Below are 21,353 nucleotides of genomic sequence, written 5' to 3'. Positions count from 1 at the left end.
AGCCTTCCTTTGGACAAAGCTCTGGGGCCGAATGGTTTCAATGGAGAATTTTATCAACATTGTTGGCCCTTCATTGGCGAAGACATCGCCCACATAGCCCACTCGTTCTACCATCGTGGCTTTGTGTTTAAGAGTATAGGGGCTTCCTTCATTGCCCTCATACCCAAGAAAGATGGGGCAGAACTTCCTTCGGATTTCCGGCCTATTAGCCTCACCACCAGCACCTATAAGGTGATTGCTCGTCTCCTTGCCAACCATCTCTAGGCGGTTCTTCCGTTTGTCATTCATCAGGGGTAGAGTGCCTTCATCAAAGGGAGGAATATTCTGGACTCGGCAATGGCTTGCCATGAGCTCCTTCATCACTTCAAGACTTTGAAGCAACCCAGATTTATCCTCAAGCCAGAGTTGGATTCAAAGTTGCATCTCCTCAACCAGCTATTCAGTACTTCTTAATGGGACAGTTTGTGGCTACTTTAAGGAAACTCGTGGCATCCGTCAGGGAGACCCCTTCTCCCCCTTGCTCTTCAATTTGGTAGTCAAGTACCTTTCCTCCTTGATTTACTCAACCAAAGGATTTGGGTGGCTTCTCCCCACAGCTGACTCAGAGGCTTTTGATATTCCGATTCTTCAGTTTATGGATGACACCATCTACTTTGGTGTGGGCACCATGGACCAAATCAAGAAGCTAAGGGCAGTTTTTGGCTTATTTGAGTTGACTTCGGGTCAGAGCATCAACTGGAAGAAAACAATTATTCTTGGATACTATATTGACGGCCCAGTGCTTCGAGATATGGCAGAATTCTTGGGTTGCGCATGGGCCTACCACTATTTGACACACGCCCCACAGCTGCACTTTGGTCCCCCCTCACAGAGAAATTCGAGTGAAGACTTGCCACTTGGCAGGGCAAGCTACTATCCACAATAGGAGGACTTACCCTGCTAAAATCATGCTTGGCGGGACTGCCCAATTACCTCCTATCCTTCACTCATCGCCCGGCTTCGTTGTGCTCAAAGATTGATGCTATTCGTCGACGCTTTCTCTAGAGAGGTACTAAAGACACCTTCAAGTACCATTTGGTCAGTTGGAAAGAGATTTGTCAACCCCAGATCAGAGGTGACCTACGAAGGACATGAATAGTTTTTTCCTTTTTAAGTGGATTTGGAACCTCAATTCCAAACACAATAGTTTGTGGAGGAACATGGTGAGATTTTACCTTCAATTCCCAGGCCACTGGTGGAGAGAGGGGGGTGCCTCCCGCCGCTTATCCCCGATTTGGAAATGTGTTTACAAATTACTTCCCACATTCAAGGCAGTGACCTCCTTCTATCCTGGTAACAGGACCCTTCGCTTCTGGACAGACGAGTGGTGCGGTCCCCCACCATTGTTTGAGGATTATCCGGGGCTAGCAAGGATCACTATGGATCTATCTTACTCGGTGACCGACTCATGGAGTAATTAGTCTTGGAGCCTCCTCTTTCGCCATGGTTTGAATGATGATGAAGCCAGTGCATTCCGATCGCTTCTTTCCAGCCTCAACAACACAGTCATTCAGGATCGGGTGCACGATAAATTAATCTGGAAGCCTAGCATTAATGGTATCTTCTCAGTGGCCTCAGCTTATTCCCATATCAGAGAAGACGACCCCAACAGACCTGAGCACAATGCAAATATTGCATGGAAGCTGTCAGTGCCCTAACAAGATAATTTTTTTCATATGGACAGCCATTAAGGAACAAATCCTCACAACAAATAACCTTCAAAAGAGGGGCTTTACCGTTCCTGAAAACACTTGCCCTCTCTATGGTGTTTGCGAGGAGTTTGTTCAGCATATTCTCCACCACTGCAGGTACTCATGGCAAGTATGATGGCGATTTTCCAAAAAATTGGTATTCAGGTGGGCCTTCATCAAGACCTTTTCGGCACCTTCCAGATGGTATTGAGGACACATTTGCGAAGAATTGGCAAACTGCTTCTCTCTGTATGCCTTGCCCATATTCTGTGGTGTCTTTGGCTGAAGCACTCTCTTGCGTAGTGGGAATGATCTCCAGTCGGTTGCATACCAGGAAGGAATTTGCCCCTGAAGCGGGAATATCCCTTCACTAGAATTGGAATCTTTTGGCTCATATGGCGGGTCCTCAAAAGGTGTCGGCCATGGCCGAATGGGAGCCTCCCACTAGTGATTGCGTAAGTTAAATTTTGATGGAAGTGTTTTGGGGTGCCCAGGACCAGCCGGTGGGGGTGGAGTCTTCAGAAATCACAGAGGAGAAACTATTCTTTCATATGCGAGGCCAGTTTGTATTGCCGAATCCAACACCGCGGAAGTGACTGCCCTTCTCCATGGGCTGGAAATTTTCAAGGACCGTCTTCACTGAAAGCTGATGATTGAAGGGGATTCTTTTGTTTTTTTTTGAGAGGGCGTGGCGTGATTCGAAGTCGCGACATGACGCTCCTGGTTGTAAAGAGAATACCATCAAACCACACGGCCTTAGGTGATTGAAGGGGATTCTAAAGTTGTCATTAGTTGGTGCTATTGCACGGCCTCCCCCCTGTGGCGACATTGGCACATCGTTTCTTCCATAGCAAACATTGTATATTATATTTCTTGTACGTGGAATCACATTCCTAGGTCAGCCAATTTCTTGGCTAATAGGCTATCTAAATTTGGAACATCCCAGCAATCTCTCATTCTTTGAGACGCCCCCTCCCCCCCCCCCCCCCCCCCCCCCCCCCTTCCCAGTTATAAGTTTGCTCTTTTGAGCCTTTAATATAATTCAACACTATTTCAAAAAAAACAAAAAAAAGTCACTGTGTTTGAGCGGTGTACCAAAAAAAAAAAAATTATAAAGCATGATCAATCATACCTACAACATTGATTGATCATACGAAAGTATGCCAATGAGGGACACAATGCATGATTGATCAAACACAAGTCATTGATCAATCATACATAGTTTTGCATGGCTAGGAGGACCAATGCATGATCGATAGTCAAGGTGGATTGATCAATCAGCTTAAAATTTCTTATCTGACACACAAGCATTAGCCGATTAATCAACCTAAAGTCTGACAAAAATATAATTGTTACACGATTGATCGATCATTACTTTCCATTGATCGATCATTAAGTCATCATTTTTTTGCAAACGAACATTTACTGCTAGTTTGGTTTGGAGAAGCTATAAATACCCCCTCAAACATGCCTTAGCACAGTTATTGAGCATTTATTTTCAAACCTACCATATTCAAAGCTTTCAATACTTGAAATCCATTCCAAAGTCAATTTTTGAGAGAAAAGGAGCTAGAGACTTTGCAAAAATCCCATTTCTCTCCAATTTCTCCTTGTATCACATTCCATCAAGATGTAAAATCATCTGCGGCCTCCGCCTGGAACCTACTTGCCCTGCCACGTGCAAAAAAAATTATCTAGAGCACTTGTAGAAATAAATCCTCACCTCAGATTCTTTCATTCGGCATGGAACCCCCGTAACTTTTTGCCAAAATGCTCCAGAAACTGCCAATCATATACTGTTATCTTGCCATTATGCCCATACTATCTGACCACCCTCTTAAATAAAATTGGGTTTCAGTACTGCGCCTCACAAAATCTGTCATCCACTATCCTCTCAATCACCAGTGTTAGTCTCCCAAAGCTTGGAAAGATGCTTCTCTCATATTGCATAGGGCAAATCCTATGGGGATTATGGAAGGAAAGAAACAGAAGAAAATTCAATTTTAAATCTTCCCCTTCTGAAATATTGATTGACAGCATTACGGGCCACGTAAAAATTTGGCTATTGACCCAAAAAGAGTTCAGAAGTTTCAGCAACTCCAATCTTAAAGGAAACTGGCAACTGGTAGCTAGGTTATTGTAATCGTGTATTTGAGTAGACATTTGGCTTAAAAGAGAGTTGGAATCTCTTTTGTGTAAATTCCAGATAATAGATCAAATTAGTGAAATTTTTCAAGGGTTATTGGGCGGTGAATACCACTAGGGAAACATCAAAAACAAAACATCTTTGTGTTATTTGTGGTGTGGACACATTATATATTGCATTTGCTTTAAATTTCAAATTGGCACACTTATTTTAAAATTGCAAAAACTCAATTCACCTCCACATCTTGAGAATCTACCTGGGCCAACAATATTTTCAAAAAAAGTGACATCCGCAAAAATATAAGTTTTTTTTTTTTTTTTTTTTGAAATGATGCTGATTTTAATTAAGGCAAAAGCTCAATAGAGCATATTACAAGGGAGGGAAGCCTTCCCAAACAATGAGAGATTGTTGGGAAGTTCCGAATTTTGCCAATTTATCAGCCAAAGAGTTGGCTGATCTAAGAATGAGATTCCAATTACAATGCGTAGAAGATACAATGTCAGCAATACTATCAGCGATGGGCTAGTGGCGCCAAGGGGGGAGGTTGTCCTTGGAACACCAACTAATAACCGTCTTCGAGTCGCCTTCAATGATTAACTTGCCATAGAGACGATCCCTGAAGATTTGGAGGCCGAACAGCAGAGCATTAACTTCAGCAGTATTAGAATCAGCAATGCCCATCGAACCAGCATAAGAAAGAATATGGTCTCCATTGTGACCTCTAAACACACCACTTGCTCCTGCTGGACCGGGACATCCAATAGCACTACCATCAAAATTCAGTTTTATACAATCGCAAGGGGGAGGATCCCAGATAGCCATTCTTGGAACTCTACTGGGGCCAAACAAGTGAGCGATCAAATTCCAATTTTCCCGAAGGGAAACCCCCAATAGAGTGGCAAAATCCTTCTTTGTATGAAGCCAGCTCGAGATGAGGCCAACGGTATGAGAAGTCGTGTTGTCTAGGGTGCTAGCTTTGGAGTTGAATCTCCAGTCGTTCCGCTCGAGCCAAATGCACCATGGAACATGCGCAAGATAGGCCAAAAGAATTAACTTGCCTAGCCGAGGAAGGAGAATCCCTCGAACCATCTCAAAGGTGCCAAACAGGTCCTGATGTAGCCCCAGTTGGAGCCCGATTTTCTGAAAGATCTTCATTCAAACTTGCCACGAAAATCCACAGTGTAAGAGGACATGCTGGACTGTCTCTTCGCACTCACCGCAAAGGGGACAAGAAAGATTGGGTGCAGTGAAGCCTCTTCTATGAAGGTTGTCTGAAGTAAGAATTTGTTCTCTGATGGCTGACCACACGAAGAATTTGATTTTGTTTGGCGCAGACAGTTTCCAAGCCAGATTCGCCTTGTGCTCATGAGTATTGTAGTCTTGCTTTCTGATATGAGAGTAAGACGAAGTGACAGTGAATCGGCCATTATTACTGGGCTTCCAAATCAGCTTATCAACTGAGTGCTCCCGGATAATAGTACTGCTGAGTTTAGTAAGGAGAGAACAAAAAGCCAACGACTCCTCATCATTTAATCCCTGACGGAATGGGATACTCCACTAGTGATCACTCCATGAATCAGCCACAGAGCAAGAGAGTCACTTGCCACCCTATACAGCAGCCCCGGGAAGTCCTCCGAGAGAAATCGGGGGCCACACCATTCGTCCGACCAGAAGAGAAGGGTCCTTCCATTGCCCGTGTGAAACGAGGTAGCATCTCTGGATACTGGAAGGAGCTTGGAAACTAATTTCCATATCAGGGATAGAAGGCGAGCAGCGCCACCCTCTCTCCACCATGCACCCAAAAACTGAAGTAGAATTTCACCATATTCTTCCATAAATTGTTTTGCTTGTTGTTGAAATTCCAAATTCATTTGAGCATAAGACCTTTGTTCATTTCTCTTGTAGGCCGAATGCACAATCCTCCCCTATTATGAGGTATGCAAATATCCTTCCAACTTACCAGATGGTATCTGAAGTTATCTTCTGAACCTCTCCATAGAAATCGTCAACGGATGGCATCAATTTTGGAGCAAACGGAGGCCAGATAGTGCATGAATGATAACAGATAATTTGGCAGCCCCACCAGACAAGACTTGAGGAGAGTGAGACGCCCCGCTGTTGATAAAATTTTTCCCCTCCAAGTGGCTAACCTCTTTTCAAATTTCTCAATGAGGGGGGACCATAGTGACACCAAAAGCCGAGAATCAAAAAGTGGGAGCCCAAGATATGTAGCTGGCATATTTCCCACAGAGCATCCCAGATAGTCTGCCATATCCCGAAGCCCAACTGGATCAATGTGATAGCCAAGGAGAGTGGTTTTTCCACAGTTTATGTTCTGATCAGAAGCCAATTCAAATAATCCCAACACGGCACGCAATTTTCTGATCTGATCCATAGTACCAACCCCGAAGCAAATAGTATCATCCGCAAACTAGAGAATTGGAATATCAAAAGATATGCAATTAGTCGTGTGGAGGAGCCATCCTATGTTATTGGCCGACTAGATTATTCTTGTAAGAAGATTATAGCACGTATATCCCTTTTGACAATGAGAATAACCCAAAAAACACATTTAATGGACCTTAGGGACAATTTATGATTATTAGTACCAAGACATTTAACAAAACAAGTGGACTTGATAACTCATGAACAGACATCAAATACCTTGTTTTGAGATTTTGGGACTGTTGGAAGATGGGCTCAAGCCCACAAGCTCAAGTCAAGAAGCCCACACGTCAAAGGAGTAGCATATGGGTAAAATATGGTACTTTCCATAAAGATGGCATAGAGGTGTAAATATGTGTTCCTTTTATGTCTTTTGTTTTATCAAGTTGTAGCCCTAAGGGCATTGTGAAACTATAAATAAAGGCATTGGCTAAGAGGTAGAGCATTGAAGCCCTCTCCTCTTCTTCCACAAATTCATCCAACCTTCCTCTTTCTTATTTGACGCAAACCCTTCTTCCCTTAATCCAAACTCTCTCCTTCTACATTCTTCTTCTTCTCCTCTCATTTCTCTCTTCTTCTTCTTTTTCCTCGTTTATCTAAAGTTCTACTCATGGAACCCTAAATTCTACATGGTATCAGAGCAAGGAGTTTAGGATCCCACTTGATGAAGTAGTTATGAAATTTGTCCAAGAAGTTCGTAAAAAAAGGAGTTCAACCATGAAGAGATAAGTTAATTCTCTTCTTCTTTACGTTTTTTCTTCTTCTTATTTACATACTCCTTTACTTTTTTTTTTCTTCTTCTTGAACTTTGAATCACATCAAGTCAAGATAATCTTCATATGTTGTAAAATTTTATTTTTATGACTAATGATGTTATAATCTAGATCTGCTTGTAGATCAATTACAAGTTTGATCAAGATCAGTTACTACTTGTGTTTTATCAAGATTGATGTTTTGAGATTCAGTTACCTTTATATAATTTGGATCAATTTTATTTGAGGTGGAATTTCAACACATGTTGCTATAAATTCTCCCACTTGATGTTGCTCATGGAATTGAGTTATGTTGTTGGATGACCGTTATATATTTGATGAAATTCCAGCACTCACTTATCCCTATTATTTTTGTTGTTCTTGAACTTCAACTATTGCATTTTTTTTTTTTTTACGTTGACGTATTCCCATGAGCTAAAGATAAATTTGTTTCTGAGTGTCTTGATTTGCCTCTAAATTTTCTCTAAATATTTTTTGCTCTCAGTTTGTGTTAGAGTTTGGATTAAGGCCTAAGCAGTTGCATCTACCTTCTCCTCTTTGTTTTTCCTTTAAGAATATAAGAGGAATTGAGTGATGGCTAGATCTTATTCTTACTTGCCAAAAGCACAAATTTATTGATAATTTGGTGCTTACTCTCATGAAGAAATTATTTTCTCCTTTTCCCTCTATTGTTGGTGACTTATTTGGTCCACATTTTCTTCAAATTACATTGAGTAATTGTTATTTGAAGAAGGCCCATGCCCTCATCATGGAGAGTGGACCCACCAGTAATAAGAGTGATATACTCCGCATTACTACGATTCCACTAAGAGGTCTCTCCAATTACCTTAGTTGATCACAATCAGTACGGAGGGTTCTCATTACTCGTGACCTTCTAAGTGATGTTATCAAAATCCCTCCTCCGATTGATGAAGAAAATGAAGTCTACCACAAGTGGGTTAAAAATGATAACATAGTTATCAGTTGACTCATCAATAGCATGGAAGAGCATGTAGCTAACAATGTGGTCCACTTGGAAACAGCCAAGGACATTTGGGACACTTGTGCTAAGCTCTACTCGAGTACTGCCTCCTTACAAAGAGTATATGATGTCTTACAAAGTATGTTGCATACTAAAAACGGAGAAAACATTCATGAGTTTTTGGCCCGATTTCGGGGCCTTCTCCAAGAATGGAAAATAGCTCAGTCATACTCCAATGACATTGTTGTTCAAGAACAACAACAAGAGGCCTTGGCAGCAGCTATTTGCTTGTCAAATATTAAGCCTTACCTAGAGGTTGCAAAGACCCAGCTTCTAAGTTCCTCCGCTCTTCCATCCTTCGATGACATTAGTGCTACGTTACTACGGATCCCTAATCCCTCCCCTCCTATTGATGCTCCATCGGCTACGTTCTCCGGCAATCGGGGCACATCATCCTCATACCGAGGACGGTGCAGAAATATTAGAGGGGGCAGAAAATAGAGGTGGTCGAACAGGTCCGAATAATTCCCGTACTGAGCCTTGACTTTGCACTTACTATGGTGGTCAGAACCACCTTGTGAAAACATGCTGGAAACTTCATGGCAAGCCTGATTGGGCCACGGCTAACCCAATCTTTGTTAATGTTGAGAAACGTGAAGAAAAGGCTGACTCCCACTCCGGAAATGTGACTCTCACTGCTGAAGACTATGTTGCATTTCAGAAGATGAAGTCCTTAATGGAATCCTCCATTCCTCCATTATCTATTGTTGCTACCACTATTGCCTCAGGTATGCTTTCTTCCTCTTCCTCTTGGATCATCGACTCCGGGGCCTCCGAACATCTGTCAGGTAACAAACACTTTTTTTAGTCATTATCTCCTTGTCTTCCTCAGAAATTCGTTACTATTGCTAATGGTACCCAAACCAAGGTCCTTGGCAAAGGTTCCTCCTCTCTTATCTCGTCTATTCCTCTTCAAGATGCTTTGTTTGTCCCTCAATTTCCTTTAAATTTGCTTTTTGTTAGTCAATTAAAAAAAACATTTGAATTGCTCTGTCACCTTCTCACCGTCTTCTTGTATATTTCAAGATCTCACTATGAAGCGGGTGATTGGTGGCAACAATGAAAAGGGAGGCTTGTACTACTTCACTCTTCCACAATTAGCTGCCCTATCATCCACTACATCCGAGGCCCTACTTTGGCACAACCAGCTTGTTCATCTATCTACCTCTTCACTTTGTTCTTTGCTTTCATCTTTAAAAGTACTTTCTACTTTCAGTTGTGAAGTTTGTCAATTAAGTAAACACATTAGGAGTACATATTCTCTTTGTCTTACAACTACAAGTGTTGCTCCTTTTGAGTTAATACATTCTGATGTATGGCGACCTTTATGTGTCTCAAGTTAAATATTTTGTCACTTTTGTTGATTATTTTACCCGAGTGACTTGTTTATATTTATTTAAAGAACATTCAGAAATTCTTCATCTGTTTAAAAATTTTCATGCTATGGTATTAACACAATTTGGGAAGAAAATTCAAATCCTTAGGTCAGATTAAGGAATGTTTGTCTAATGAATTCAAATCATTTTGTGAGCATAATGGGCTTATCCATCAAACATCATGTGTCTATACCCCTCAACAAAATGGTGTTGTTGAAAGGAAGAATCGTCGCCTTCTAGAAGTTGTTCGGGGCCTCCTCTACTCCATAAAGGTACCCATTTTTATTGGCCTCATTTATACTTACGGCATGTTTTCTTATTATTAGATTACCTTCATCGGTTCTTCATAATAAAACTCCTTACTCTGTTTTATTTCATGGTGAAGATCCATTTTCTCTTCCTCTTAAAGTGTTTGGATGTACATGTTTTGTTCATGTTACTTCCCCACAAAAAAATAAACTTGATCCTCGGTCTATGAGGTGTATTTTTTTGGGTACTCTCACACCCAAAAAGGTTATGTCTGTTACAATCCTACCCTTCGGAGGATGCTCGTTTCTCGGGATGTGACGTTCTTTGAGAACACCTCCTACTCCTTCCATGATGCTCCTTCAGGATGGACATTTCCTTCTACCACTCCGTGTCCGCTTGTGCCTTTCAATGTTGATATTAATCCACCCCCTAACACACCGGCCGTACCTTCACTTGTGGAGTTGTCGGATCCACTAGATGTAAGTCCTTCTCCTCCTATGTTTGGGCCTGAATTTGATACTAGACCTATTGCTTTAAGAAATGAACGCCGATCCTGTACTACTTTGGATATTTCACTTGTCTTCCGAATGCTTTCAGTTCCTTGCTTCTCTTTCTTCTACTTCCATTCTATAGTCGTACCAGGAGGCCCTAAAGCATCCAGGATGGAAGGCGGCTATGAATGCACACCTTATATGAAAATCAAACCTGGTCCTTAGCATCACTTCTGAAAGATAAAAGACTGGTCGGTTGTAGATGGGTGTTTTTGGTGAAACATAACCCGGATGGATCGGTTGCTCGTCTTAAAGCTCAACTCGTTACAAAAGGTTATACTCAGTGTTATGGGATAGATTATGAGGAGCCCTTCTCTCCTAATGCCAAATTGAATTCGGTACGTATCATCTTAACTATTGCTGCTAACTCATCATGGTTTGTATATCAATGGGATGTCAAAAACGTCTTTTTAAATGGTGATATACGTGAGAAAATTTATATGGTTCAACCACCTGGTTATGTGGTTGAGGGGGAGTCAGTATGCCGGTTAAAAAAACTTTATATGGGCTTAAACACTCCCTGCGGGCTTGGTTTGATAAATTTAGTCAAGCTCTTCTACGGTTTGGTTTTCATCGGTGCTCGGTCAATCATTCAGTATATTTTAAAGATATTGTCAAAGGGAAAGTATTATTGGTTGTATATGTTGATGATATTATCTTTTTTTTATTAAATGGTTGATGATATTATATTAACCAGTGATGATGCTCAGAGCATACAAGAAGTGAAGAATATGATAAGTCAGGAATTCAAAACTAAAGATCTTGGTATGCTTAAATATTTTTTGGGCATAGAAGTTCTTCAATCCAAGCATGGGATAATATTGTCTCAGCGGAAATATCTTTTGGATCTCCTTGAAGAAACATGAATGAAGGGTTGTCAACCAGTTGACACACCTATGGATACAAATGTAAAATTGTGTTCCACGACTGGAGAAGATATTGATATTGACAAATATCAAAGACTCGAGGCAAAATTGATCTATCTCATGGTAACTAGGCTGAACATATCATATATTGTAAGTATGGTGAGTCAATTCAAGCACAAACTGCAAATTACCCACAAGCAGGCCTTAGAGAGAATATTAAGATGCCTAAAAGGAGTTCCAGGAAGAGGATTGTTGTATAAAAAACATGGGCACTTAAACATAGAAGGTTTCTCAGATGCAAATTGGGTTGGATCACCTAATGATAGGAAATCTACATCGGGATATTGAACTCTTGTTGGAGGGAACTTGGTTACATGGAAAAGTAAGAAGCAAAATGTGGTTGCAAGATCTAGCGTCGAAGCAAAATACAGAGATATGAACTCTTATGGATTAGGACCCTTCTTACCGAATTAGGATTTTATAAAAGAGGTTCCATGGGTCTACATTGTGATAACCAAGCAGCCATTCATAATACTTCAAATCCAATCTTCCATGAAAGAACTAAACATATTGAGGTGGATTGTCACTTTATACGAGAGAAGTTTCAAGCAAGAATAATCTCCCTCAAACATATTTCATCTCAAGAGCAAGTAGTTGATATTCTCACTAAACCCGTTACATCTAAAATCCTATCTTTTATATGTGGCAAGATGGGTATTTATGATGTCTTTTCTCTTTCAGCTTGAGGGGGAGTGTTGGAAGATGGGCTCAAGCCCACACATCAAAGGAGTGGCATATGTGTAAAATATGGTACTTTCCATAAAGATGGCATAGAGGTGTAAATATGTGTTCCTTTTATGTCTTTTGTTTTATCAAGTTGTAGCCCTAAGGGCATTGTAAAACTATAAATAAAGGCATTGGCTAAAAGGTAGAGCATTGAAGCCCTTTCCTCTTCTTCCACAAATTCATCCAGCCTTCCTCTTTCTTATTTGACACAAACCCTTCTTCCCTTAATCCAAACTCTCTCCTACATTCTTCTTCTTCTTCTCCTCTCCTCTCTTCTTCTTCTTCTTCCTCGTTGATCTAAAGTTCTTCTCATGGCATCCTAAGTTCTACAGGGACCACAATAGGGACTCTCCCTATAGAACAAAGGATAACAAACGATTAATTAAGAAGAGGTAGGAACCGCATCACCCCAAAACAACATGGAACATTCGTCTGAAATAACAAAGTACACGTGACCTGGAATAGATGCTTATTTTTGCATTCAGCCACCCCATTTTGTTGAGAGGTGTAGGCATATACAATTTGATGTATAATACAAGGCAATTCACAAAATGATTTGAATTTTCCATTAAGTTTTAAACCATTATTAGTACGAAAGATGCGGATAGATGTTCCAAATTGGGTTTTTATTTCATTGAAAAACTTGGTAAATACATAAAAAAACTTGAGATTTCTCCTGAAGGAATTACTCCCAGGTCACTCTACTAAAGTCATCCATAAAGGACACAATATTTAAAATAAAAAATACATGGGACTCTACATGAGCCCTATACATTTGAATGAACCAATTCAAAAGGACTAATACTGTAACTCGAACTAACTAGAAAATGCTATGATGCTTTCCAATCTGACATGATTCACATTCGAAAGACAAATCCGACAACATAGAAAGAAGAAAGTGGCAAAGCGTAGCTGTAGATGAATGCCCCAAGCACAAATGCTACAAATACGGTAAAGTATGTGTTGATAAAGCCAGAGCTTTTGGAACCTTCACGTCCTCCAGCAAATAGATCCCACCTTTCTTATGCTTGGAACCAATCGTTTTCTTTGTTCGCAAATCTTGAAAAACACACGAAGTAGCGTAAAAGGTTATAGAATAGTTCAAAGATTTAGTAATGCTACTAATAGACAAGGTTAACCAGAAATTTATGAACAAATAAGACATTTGACAAGGATATATGTAGAGTGGTTCGGACTACTCCCTCACTAAGGACTTGGAATAGGACCCATCCACCAAGGTGACAATGCGGTAAGTTTGTGAAGGAAGAACTAATGAAAACAAAGTAGGCCTACCTAACATATGTGTGGACGCTCCAGAACCAATGATCCGGGATGGAGTAGAGGACGGATGTAATGCAATCATACCTGAATTTACCATCGTGGCACTTGCTTTGGACGAAGATCCAGTGTCCTGATTCGTGAAGGATGATGTGTGGATGTCAATTGACTTAAGCACTGAAGTAACTATTGAATTTCTCCTTGAGTTTCGTTGTTTGAAACTTTCTCATTTGTAGCAGAACTAGAGTTTGCCCATGCTGGTTTTCCAAATTTATCACAACATTTGTCTGAAAAATGATTACTTCTCCCAAATCACCCCCATCACCACAGCCACAACCACGACCTAGTCCACCCCCTCTACAACCTCTTGGGGTGTTAGATCTGGTAGGAGTAGAATGGATATTAAGTGTTGATGCTTTAGTAGGTGTCGTTTCTTTCTCACTTTTATTCACTACTATGTTTTCCACCCAAAATCACACAATAAAAGGCTTTCTCAAGGGTAGTTACTTCATCATTAGTAGGTGCTAGTCTATTTTAAAGAGTTATATGGTCATAGGAAGGAGCCTTTAACTGACGCATGTAATGAGGGCCTTTTTTGTTTTTTCTGTTTTATTCACTCGAGTGTTAATAAAACCTGAATAGGGGTCATGCTGAATAGCTAATGAAGCCTGCTTCATCTTACGGCAGTTCTTCTCATTATTTCCTCTCTTTATTTCTTCTCTTCTTTAACTCAATTACTAGCTTTTAAAAACATTTAAAAAGAAAAAGAAAAAAGAGGTAGACAGGATGCTCTTTTGGACATGTCATGAAGTAGCAGCTCTTGACACAATGAGAAGCTTGAATGGTGAACTAAAGGCCCAAGATATGAAGAGCTATGTTAACACTGAGGGTATCATCATGTAAGAAACTTGTTTTCTGAAAAAGCAATGACATATGTACCTTGAGATGTACATACAAACTTTTCAATCAGAGCTGGAAATTGATCTTGTCATTTTTAACCAACTTTGAAATTGATACCTAGATCAACCTCCACATCTAAATGTTCAAAAATCGAGGTACACTTTCACAAGACACAAATCATTATTCTTCTGCAATACTCATCCAGCCAACCTTTATAATCACCTTCAGAATAATGTTCACAATAAAGTTTGACCAACACTACTGGTCATGAAAGTTCTAGATTACTAGAAAAGATCAGAAGAGTGGACTAAATCCTATGAGGCACAAAGAAATGCTCCTCAGACAATGCATTACTACTTTCATGTGAGAACCACCTTCCAAATTCTCATCCCAGAATTCAAAGGGCTATCTAAAGGCAAAACGTGGAGAAGCTTCAGAAGGTTACAAAAATGGCCTCCAGAGAACCACAGTATCACTTCATTTGATGAACTTGATATTTCACTTTCCCATGGGTTAAAATGAACAACAGGAATCCTCAAGCTTGTAGTTTTTTTTTTTTTTTGAAATAAGATGTGTAAGGTGTATTAAGAAAGATGAAGATTACAATACCTTGCTAAACAAGGCCTCCTTCCACAACAAGGTATTGGAGAGAGACGTCTAATTTAGCCTGAGCATCAGCTAAATGATTAGCAGATCTAGGAATATAATTCCATTTACAATTTAAAGTAGAAGTTAAATTATATATATCGTAAAACATGTCCAATGCCGCCCAAGAGGACGCTCATTCTTTGCGCACCAATTGATAACAATTTTGGAGTCACCTTCAATACAAAGGGGCCCAGAAAGACGACTTTTGAAAATACGAAGTCCATTAAATAATCCGAATAATTCAGCAGTTGTAGAGTCCGAATTTCCAATTGGCCCACCATAGGAAAAGAGAAGAACTCCATTTTCATCATGAACAACACCACCGAAACCTGCAGGGCCCGAACATCCATACGCGCTGCCATCAAAGTTCAATTTAAAATGGCCAATAGGGGGAGGGGACCAAATCGCCATATTAGGGGGGTGAGCAGGATAGGACATTCCAGCAATTATTCGCCAATTCTCCCGAAAGTTCGATCCTCGAAAATCACGGAATTTCTTAAGCAATAAGATCCACGTAGTAACTTGACAAGTAATTTTTTCAACCATTGTTTCTCTAGAAATAGACTTTAGATTGAATTTTCGATTATTCCTTTCTTTCCATAATGCCCAAATAAGATGCCCCACACAACAAGATATTAATAATTTCCCGAGTTTTGGAAGGCTAGTATTTGTAATTGAGAGGATGGTTGAGGGGAGATTTTGAGAGGAACAGAATTGGAAACTGATTTTGTTTAGCAGGCTGGTCCACAAAAAATAGGCATACTCGTAATGTAAAAGGATGCGGGTGGTTGTCTCCGAAGAAGTTTGGCAAAAGAGGCAAAGAGGGTCTGGGACATGGGCACCTCTTCGAATTAGGGTGTCCGAAGTAAGGACTTTGTTCCAACATGCAGTCCAAATAAAAAATTTAACACGTGGGGGAGCATGCAGAGTCCATGCAATGGCAACTGGATGGTTGATTTGTGGATGGTTGGGACAGCTTAGGAAGTAATAAGCAGTGGAAGTTGAAAAATTACCTTTCGTGTTGGGCATCCAAATAAGAGTATCTGGCGAATTTTTTAGACTTACCGAAGAGAGCATGGTAATGAGGTCAGAATCTACCAAGGCCTCAGTATCAGAAAGTGATCTTCGGAGATTTAGGTTCCACCCTCCTGAATCAGTTCACAGGTCCGAAATAGAAGCTTCAATATTTCTTGCCAGATTTGAAATCAAGGTGTGGCTGTTGCTGAAACTGTGTGCGCCGGTCCACCAATCGGTCCAAAATCTTGTCACAAATCCCGTGCCAAAGTAACATTTTACAGCAGATTTGAAAGCAGGTAATAACTTTACAATTTTTTTCCATACAGGAGACAACCTATTACATCGCCCACCCTCAGTCCACCAACCTAACAGTTTATTTGCTTTTGCCGCAACCAATTTCCTCCAAATTAATTCAGGAAATAAGTTAAACTTCCAAATCCATTCAAGTATCAATGCTGAATTTGTAATGATAGTATCCCGAACACCAAGCCCACCAAGAGATTTTGTTTTACATACCTCAGCCCATTTCACCAGAGAGTATTTCCTTTCCCCATTTGGTCCTCCCCACAGGAATTTTCTTTTGAGCAATTCAATTCTTTGGCAAACAGAGGCAAGGCATCGATAAAGGGAAAGGAAATAGGAAGGAATTCCATGCATACAGGACTTAATGAGAACAAGTTTACCAGCCTTGGATAAAAATCTTCCTCTCCAAGTCACCAGACGTCCTTCCAAACGGTCAATAACCGGATGCCAAGAGCTTTTGGAGGGCAACGTAGATGATAAAGGCAACCCCAGATATGAACAGGGAGGCGTAGCAATTTTACATCCCAAGTAATGAGCCATGGAATTTAACACAGTAGGATCAATATTAAAGCCAGTGAGTGAAGATTTTAACTAGCTAACTTTCTGACCAGAGGAGAGTTCAAATAAATTTAACAAGGCTTTAATATGAGAAATTTCTACTAAAGTACCTTCCCCAAAGAGAATAGTATCATCGGCAAATTGAAGCAGGGAGATATCTTGAGTTGGATCATCCGAGATGGATTTCAGCCGCTCAGAATTTTTTGCAAGACGGACCATAGAAGCAAGATGTTCAGCAATGAGAGTGAAGATGAACGGAGACAAAGGGTCCCCTTGCCGAATACCTCTTGTGGCATTAAAATACCCACAAGGTTTACCATTAACTAACACAGAATATGATACATTCGAAATGCAGCTCCTCATCCAAAATTTCCAACGTGTCCCAAATCCCATCTTATCAAAAAGCTGGTCAACAAGTTTCCAGTTCACACGATCAAATGCTTTTTCAAAATCGAGTTTCAAGACAAATCTGGGCTTTTTCGAATTTTTGAAGGAATCCAGTAGTTCATGTGCTGCCATGGCAAAATCAAGGATAATTCGGCCACGTATAAAGGCACTTTGACTAGGGCTGAAGATTTTGGGAAGGAGGAACCTCAGACGATTGGCAAGAATTCGTCCAACGATTTTGTAAAAACTTGTGGTGAGACTAATGGGCCGAAAATCTTGAGGCAAGGGAGAGTTAGCTTTTTTTGGAATAAGGGCTATGAAAGAAGCACCCACAGCCTTGTGAGTGATGCCAACTTGATGAAAATTTCAAACAAAAGCAAAAACATCATTTTTTATGACCTCCCAGAATTTTTGATAGAACTCACCGTTGAAGTCGTCTGGACCAAGAGCTTTATCTTTCGGTAGGCCAAGAGAAGCAACTTCAATTTCCTCAATACTGAACGGCCGTTCCAAAAAGTCCGCATCCAAACAAGAAATGTGCTTATAATCAAGTTGGTAAAGGGTAGGATGGTTGAAGCACTCCTCAGAGTAAAGATCTGTGAAGAACTTCACAAGAATGTTAGCCATAGCAGGGCTATCCGTGGTCACCTGGTCCCCCTGACGGAGAGAGGTGATATGGTTAACCCTCCTTCTGGCCGAGGCTACAGCATGGAAAAATTTAGTATTTCCATCCCCCTCGGTCAGCCAACGAAATCTAGTTTGCTGCTTCCAGTACATGGTATCATTTCGCAAAATATTTTACAGTTCAAGATTTAAATTATTTCTAAGAGACACATCAAGGGAAGAAAGGGACCTTTGCTCTTCGAGGAGATCCAACTCAGATAAACGGCGGCAGATCAAATTTTTCTGAGAAACAGCAGCAGCGCGCTGGATGAGGGACCATTGGCGGATTTTTGAGTTCAGAGCTTTGAGTTTCAAAGGGAGCGTCCAGCCCGGGTTAGGGTGTTGACAGAGCTCTTGCCACCATCCAGCAACATTGGAGGTGAAACAATCGGAGAGGATCCACGAATTCTCGAATCAAAACAGAGATCTACCCCAAGCAAGAGGATGGGTATTGATTTGGATTGGCCAGTGATCAAACCCAATTTTATTAAGAACTTGGCCAGTAGAGTAAGGAAAATTTTGGAGCCATTCATTATTGGCAAGAAAACGATCTAATTTGGAGAAGACAGGGGGGTTCTGGCCATTTGACCACGTGAATTTTTTTCCTGAGAGAGGTATTTCGGAAAGTTCCAGACTGCTCACGAGGTCCAAGAAGGCTCGCATATTGGAGGTGGTTCGAATGGCAGGAGGGATTTTTTCGGAGCATTGGAGGATGGCGTTGAAACCCCCAGCCAGGAGCCAGGGCAGATCCCAGAGTTGGGCAAGGAGGATTTCTTCCCAAAACGATGCACAATAGCAGAAGCGGGTTGGCCCATAGATACCAGCCAGAGCCCAAGAAATCCCCAGTGAAAGGTCTCAGAATTGAATTCCAATGGAAAAAAGACTAGGATGAGAAATAACGGCTTCAACAGAGTTCGGGTTCCAGAGGACAAAAATACCTCCAGAATGCCCAACAGCATCAACTTTTGCCCATTCAGGGTAGGATCATACCATAATTCTTGGGCAATAAAATTATCAAAAGACTGTAGTTTGGTTTCAACCAAAATTACAATGCTAGGCTTATATTCAAAAAGGGATGCTTTGATGATAGCACGTTTCGAGCGCAATCCGATTCCTCTGACGTTCCAAGAAAGAACAATCATTTTGGGGCGGGTGGGGAGATATCCTCCTCCGGGCATAAGAGATTGTCGTGGAAATATTTGCAGAATTCCCACGCTAATTTGGTAATTTCCTCGAACTCCTGCGAAGGAAACTCTTGCTCTTGCTCTTTGACGAATCGGATGAAGTCCATTTGGGCATCAGTCTGAGCAATTTGAGCGAAGTTGGCCAGTTAGGTGGGGGGTGGCGGGCTCTTTTTTTTTCCTTTGTTCGTCTTCCTCCTTCTGGAGTAAGTGTGAGCAAACAGAGTGATAGGAGGTTTCTTAGATTTTTTTTTGTGGGAGGATGGGACAGTTGAAGGGGGGGTGGAGTTTTTGCCTTTAAAGCTTGAGGGCGAGGTGGGGGCTTTGCCATTGGGGCTTAGGGAGGAGACGGGAGCTTTTCCTTTGGAACTTGAAGATTCCATTGGGTCGTGGGACTTTGGTCTGATAGTTGCTGAGGGGGTAGGACAAAGAATGAGGGGAGGGAGGCTATTTATACAATTTGGCAAAGCTTTGATTGGCGGGGTGAGAAAACCGTGCCATTCAATGAGGTTGGGAGAGTCTTAGGGGTTTGAGCCCCATTGATCAGCTTCGTAGAATGATCCAAACATGGACCATTCGTTTATTTTAATAGGAGACAGAGGGGTGGGTGGGGTTCCTATAGGACGCATTGAGATGATTTTTTGGGGAGTTGGTGCTTCAGTGGTTCGAGGTGGCAGGGGCAGCGAGTGATAGCTCCCATCCATTGACAAGACTAGGGTGAGAGTGAGATGATGGTAGGGGAGGAGAAATGGAGATTTGGCTTTTCGGGGGGCACGTGACAAGAAATAAGATGGAAGAGGTAAGGATCTGAATAGAGCATGGGGGGCGTGATTTGTCTAGGAAAGGAAATTTCTTGGAATCAGGGAGGGTAACGCAAAAGTCGAGGAAGAAGAAGGAATGGGGTTCAAGGTACGCATCGGGGCTGGTGTGGTGGCTGAAGGAATATGCATAGGAGTGGCAATGGTTGGCGGGGCCCGAGAAATGTCTCGGGATTGAGAGCAACAATTTGGGGAGGATTTTGAGGGAGATGTGGTAAAAAGGCTTTCTTGAATTTGGGCAGTGCTTCTGACAGGCGATGGGCTTACGTGGGGAGACTCGATAGGTGAAGACGGGAGAAGAGGTAACATGTTTGGGTGGTCGTGTGAGTATGGTGTCAGAGTAGATGCGGTACGGGATTTGAGAGTGTAGGTTTGATTTTCTGGGGAGTGTGCGCTGTCAGATCGACTGACAGGCAGCAAACTGAAGGGGGGTGATGTGAAGACAGTTGGTATGAGTGCGCTTTTCGAGGGGGAGACGTGTTTGGGTGGACGTGTAAGTATGGTGTCAGAGGTGTGGTACGGGATTTGAGATTGCAGGTTTGATTTTTTGGGGAGTGTACGCTGTTAGGTCGACTGACAGTCGGCGAACTAAAGGGGGGCCTGACGGGTGACGAACTGAAGGGGGGCGATGTGAAGACAGTTGGTATGGGTGCACTTTCCGGGGGGGATATGTCAGGTGATCTGACCAAAGTGGGCGACAAGATGGAGGCTGGTCTGACAATTGGAGGTAAAGTGGAAGATTGAACGAAAGTTGATTGCTTCGGGGCAGGTTGTTTGGCCGAGGCTAAAGGAAGGATGATGGGCGATCTGCCCGAGGTGTGAAGTAATTTCGAGGTGTGATTTGACAGCGGCCAGATGGGTGTTGTGGTAGGTAGGTTCAGGTCTGAGAGTACTGCAGCAGGGAGTTTCAAGATATGCGAATTTTTGAATTTCGAATTTTGGTTTGGGACAGTTGTCCCTGCAGATTCCGGAGTCACCCTGGTTGCTTGGTCCTTGTGTGACTCAGGTTCGGTTCAGATCAGAGTTAACTCAGAGTTTGGTTGAGTTAACCCGGACTGAGTTGGACTTAGTTTGGAACCTATCAAGTTAGGGATCATGGCAGGGAGGTGTTGCCGGAGATGAGATTCACATATTGAGTACCACTTACCGGGGTGTTTGGCCGGAGGAAGAGTTTCTCCAACTCAAGAGTCGTGAGTTGTTCTTCTGCCCAGAGGAGCTCACCGAAAATGCTCGTGAGGCACTCGATGGTGTGCTTGCATCATAACTCCACTGGGATGCTGGCCAGAGTTGCGGTTTGTGTGGACAGAGATGATTGTCGCTTGGGACATCCGATGCACTCCTTCAGGCATGGCTTGGCTTGGGGGGGGAGGGAATGTAAGTGGGTGGTTTTGAGTATTTTCTGGAGTGTAGTCAGGTGGAGGGGGGAGTTTTGGTTTATGCAAGGTTTCTCGGCCAAGTCCATAACCGGAGTTTTGTAGGAGGAAAAGCATACCCATGACCAGAGCTCCTTGATGCTGAGTGATGACACATTCGATCTGTCCTCTGTGATATTGGGTGTGGACTTGAAATTCCAGGTCTCCCGTGAGAAGGGATCGCCTGAATCCTCTGCCAATTTTGTCAGCCTGAATCTTGTCAAAGGTGGCGACAAAGGCATTCG

General features: G+C 41.9%; 1 protein-coding gene across 1 annotated transcript in view; it reads right to left on the bottom strand.

Moving 5' to 3' along the window:
* The window catches only part of LOC137939115 (putative ribosomal large subunit pseudouridine synthase SVR1, chloroplastic), a 37,311-nt gene that overhangs the window by 11,658 nt on the left and 4,300 nt on the right, over positions 1-21,353 (bottom strand). The gene's annotated exons all lie outside the window — the stretch shown is intronic.

The sequence above is a fragment of the Aristolochia californica genome, unplaced genomic scaffold, assembly GCF_029961685.1.
Source record: "Aristolochia californica isolate CCGP_79_NKW_82.1479 unplaced genomic scaffold, dmAriCali1.0.hap1 SCAF_8, whole genome shotgun sequence".
NCBI classification, from domain to species: Eukaryota; Viridiplantae; Streptophyta; class Magnoliopsida; order Piperales; family Aristolochiaceae; genus Aristolochia; species Aristolochia californica.
Note: the sequence above shows the minus strand (reverse complement) of the source record. Positions and strands in the feature narration are given on the sequence as shown.